This window comes from Arachis ipaensis, chromosome B01 (genome assembly GCF_000816755.2).
Source record: "Arachis ipaensis cultivar K30076 chromosome B01, Araip1.1, whole genome shotgun sequence".
Taxonomy (NCBI): domain Eukaryota; kingdom Viridiplantae; phylum Streptophyta; class Magnoliopsida; order Fabales; family Fabaceae; genus Arachis; species Arachis ipaensis.
The window spans coordinates 14,345,447-14,350,226 of record NC_029785.2 but is presented as its reverse complement, the minus strand read 5'-3'; the positions used below and the strand labels follow the sequence as shown (position 1 = coordinate 14,350,226).

The following is a 4,780-nucleotide window of genomic DNA, read 5'->3' as shown; positions in this document are numbered from 1 at the left end:
GTCATGAGTTATCCCTCGAAAAGGTTTATTGGTTAAGCTGTAAGCTAAAGTCTCAAGAATGAATTTAGTGTGTAATGAAGTTAGTATTGTTTGCATTCAGCTAGTAGACTATCTTCTATTCATTTGTATTTTCTTTTTTTAGTTATCTCATGTTAGTAAAATTTTATATAAGTATCTTCTTTTTCTGTCATGCACAAAGTAATTAAAAATTTCTATCCAAATAACAAAATAATATATTTTCTTGTTTAAGATTCTAGATTTTTGATCATGTTTCTGCAGTATGTGCCCCATGCAGAAGATTCTGTCCTTGGAATTGTTGTGGGAATGATTTAAGTGGAACCATTCCAACTACAATTAAAGGTTTGCAGTCTCTTCAATATTTAAATCAGTTGATGAGCAAAAACTATTTAGCCATCTTACTAGATTACTTTCAGCCATCAGTTTTATTGGTAATGTGTTATGATAAACAAGTTACGTTGAGTAGTTGATTTTTATATTCGGTTCGTTAGAAAATACTTACGATTCTAAGTACTAAAGTATTGAGCATTAATAGATATGCTGCTAGAGCTTGCTAGGAGAGAAAAGAGTGTTGGAATAAAACCAGATGTTGATCTTGATATCTTCATGAAGGTATACTCTTCATTAATTATTTTTTTCCCTTCTCTTTTTCAGGAAGTATTTTCTCCTCTGTTTCTCCAGTACGAAAGCTTCTTACACAAACTAATAATCTAATCTATTTTCTTTTGTAGTCAATAGCTTTTGGAGGACAGGAAACAGATCTTATGGTAGAGTACATCATAAAGGTATTCATTAAGCAAATTGCGAAATAGTTTAATATTTGTTGAGTTGATAAAAATGTAAAAATAGAGATTAATAGGCTCTAGCTACTAGTATCCCGTTTCAATACAGCTTATATCATATTGACATTTTTATAAGTCTTCCAAACTCCTAAGTGCTAAGATATTTTTCACAAAGATATTAGGTTTGGACATATATGGAAACACATTGGTGGACGATGAAATGCTCAAGGGCATTTCACAGGGACAAAAGAAGCGACTTATAACATGTTTATTATAACATTGACATATAATTTGTCTTATATTTTAGTATGTGCTATGCTAACCAATTGATGTGAGATTTGCAGAAGACTTACTGATTGAAAATATGTTGATAATTTTGTTAATTTAAGTTTTGTTAATTGTAATTGTTATTGCCAATGATGGCTTCTTGATTTCTCTTTTTTATTCATTTATTTATTTTGTTAATTGTTATTGTCAATGCAGGAGAGTTACTAATTGGAAATATGCTTCTTAGGATTTGTCATTGGGATTGGTTTATAGCCTAACTTGATGTAACATAGTTATAGGTTTGTAGCATTTTTTATTTAGATTTGTAACATGTTTTATTACTTTTTAAGAGAAATTTGTGTATCAATATTTTGAGTTTAATGAAATATCACATTTTGTAGTAATTAATTTCAGTATATTTCAGTATATTTATATTATGCATGCAATTTGTATTAAAAAAAATTGTTACAAAATAATTATTTTGATTTTGTAACTAAAAAAAATGTTAGAAAATCAAGTTACATTTTGTAACAAAATTTTATGATAGGAAAAAATAGATTGTTACAAAAAATACCTTGAAGATCAAAATTTGTTACCACTCTTGTAACGACTTCTAGTTTTTTGTATCAGAAAAATTTGTTACAAAATATCATTTTGAATTGTAACAGTTTCATTTTTTGTTACAAAAACTTTTTGTAACGGGACATACTGCAACGGCCCCTTTTTTTTGTTACAAAATTATTTTGTTTCAAAATTTTGATTTTTTGTAACAATTTTTTTGTTACAAATATTGCTTTTTCTTGTAGTGTGAGGAAAAGGAAAATATGAAAATAACAAAGGCATCCAAGAATATTGAATTGCACTATGCATCAACCTAATCAAATTCGCGATCGTCGACAATGTTTTCCAGTTTCTAAATTCCATTGACGATGAAATCATATGCAACATGACAATTTCTAAGAGCATAGGACAAAAACAGAGCACCATAGCAAACTTCATGTGAATAATAAAGAAATTTATGAAACAAAAATGTTTCAACAGTGGCTAAAATGGTTTAACATTTGCTGCTTTCTTGTCATCTTTTCATAAAACAAGTTCCACACAAGGATCGAATACTAAACAAAATTAATGATAACACAAGATAAAATGAAGTCCTCTACTTGTAGCAAATTTTAATAGCCACAGTTATTTCAACTCAATAAATAAATAACATAAAAATGAAGTACCAATCAATTTTACACTACCATCTATATGATTTCTGTGATCCACCGTCTCTCTAATCTCCTTCAGGGCTTGTGCCTTTTCTTCTGCTTCATGTTCCAAAATCTTGTACTGTAAACAGAACAAAAACCAACTTGCACTGTTAATCATAAGCTGAGTTGATAGAAAAAGGAGCATTATTTTATTTTATATACCCTTTGCCACATGAAGAAAAGATCTGCATCTCTCTAGTTAACAACTTCAATAGAGGTCTGTGGTGGTAGGATGCTATTGTTTGGAGGGATGTTGATGGATGCAGGATCAAAGCCTTTAAAGAGAGAGAGCTTATCAGTTTTGATTTTGGTATCACCATACTATCCATCACATGAGAACCAATCGCATAGTTGTTATAATTAGAAGACTGTTTCTTCACATGTATAACAATACAAAGAAACCTTGCTGATTATCATGTATCAATATGAATATGATGTTATAATATTGTTAGATAGAAATATCTTACTGATTGATATTGTTGCTGCAAGGTTTCTTTTCTTAGATTGTGAGTCTGGCTGCATACATTACATATAAATAGAATTAAAATTTGAAAAGAGAGGAAGAAATAATAGAGAAGAAGAGTACCTATCTTCCATCCAAGACATGTGTTCGGATCGGAAGGCAACATGAACGACATTATTCTCTTCTTCCACTCTTGCATTGCCGCATTGTAGTGTAGTAGTTCATCCCAATCAAAGACTCCAAGTAAAAGACTGATACTTTATAGATTTAAAAAGTCATTATGCTTTCCAGAGTGCAAAAATGGGTCTTTAAGGTTGAAAATGATGGTAAGAGTTGGAGTACAAATGAATAGAAATTAAAACCACTAACCTTATTGATGTTGGGAACTAATTCCTACAAATTAAAAATAATATTCTTTGTTATACTCTATTATAAAATAACAGAATTTTTTAGTTAAAAAATATAAGATCAATTATATATTCACTGCATATCACTGCCTGCATATCTACTCTACCATCCGAATTAAGTTTTCTTGTAAGGGAATGTCCCTATGAAGTACCAGACCAAGTGAAATAAATTTAATAAGCAGGCCAATTACAAATACACAACTATAAACCGAAGCAACTTAATCCAATATTATTAATTTGATACTAAAGAAATAGTATATGAATACCTTGCCATGAATGCCTTTGGAAACTCTGTGAGAAGCTTCCTTTATAGAACTATCAGCCTCTTTGGCCACTTCAAATGTCACCTAATATGTTGAAGATGCCATCAGAAAACCAACAATACACTAATTCACTTTAGAGAGTTATTTAACCAGATTCTAAATGCTCACCCCATCACTGCCGGTTCTCCTTGTCGTTGATGAAGTATAGTATGTTCCATTAGCACCACCATAGCGTACGGTTGAGCTCTGGAAGCAGAAACTTTGAGTTTGAGGTTCAGCTCCTGTTGTTTCCTGCATATCACTGCTTGTTGCCCTGCACTATTTTAAATGGACAAATAAAAAGTTATCATAAATTTATTCTATCACATCATTGTTAACTAGCAATACATAATGCAACTGACTAATGTGATATTTGATGTGATAAAGAGCAAGATCTTATTAGATTATCTATTTTTTGTTCTTTTATTATTTCTCAAACCTAGAACCTAAACACAAGCCTTAAGCAGTAACCTAAACCAAAACTAGAGTGCATATTCCATATATGAAAAAAAGAGAGTACCTTCACACGATATCCCTGAAAATGTCAACAAAAAATTCAATATCAAACTTCTTTAATCCTTTTCAAGGCTTTGTACTTCCGGATACAACAAGAACACAGCCAGAATACAAAAAGCTTACACCCAAGATTTTATTTTATTTTTTTAAATTAGCTTCCTGACAAGCTAGTAGAATTTGCTTACAAGCTCAATGTCTTGGCGTGAAACTTTCTTGCTATCATTAATTGTAGCAGATGCTGATCCTAAATCCGCAACGAGAGCATCAATTATGTGATTGTTCAGTTATAATTCACTTTGGAAGTCGTGAGAAGCTTGAGTTGAGGCAATTCTTACTTTCTCTGCAATTCAGTTCACGAAATCCACAAAAGAGGTGCAGAAATAGCAATCTTGAATCATTGAAATGATAGAAGCAAGTGAGAAAGCTTCCGTATGAAGCTGAACAAGGCACAAATTAGAGTTAACAGAGATCTCAAATTCAATTCACCTCTCTAAAAAACATGGAGATTGTCTGAACAAATTCTAAACGGAAGTGAGTGAGAAAATTTAAGTCTTAAACTAAACAAGAACAAATTAGAAAGAAATTCTCACCGCAATGACTTGGAACGACATGAAAATCTGTTCCACAATATCTGATAGCTTGGAAAGCAGCTTCAATCGAAGCTTCCAAAGACTCTATAGATTAATAGTTAAAATCTCTCTTACTCTATCCCTTTATTCCAGAGACACTTATTTATATATATTTTTATAAATAAAATTAATAGTTAAAATCA

General features: G+C 30.9%; 1 long non-coding RNA gene across 1 annotated transcript; it reads right to left on the bottom strand.

Annotated features, from left to right (window-relative positions):
* Positions 2,331-3,283, bottom strand: LOC110266185. The gene is made up of 3 exons (XR_002353259.1): positions 3,153-3,283; positions 2,483-3,040; positions 2,331-2,399 (listed from the first exon to the last, which is right to left on the bottom strand). It is a non-coding gene; the product is annotated as an uncharacterized LOC110266185 (long non-coding RNA).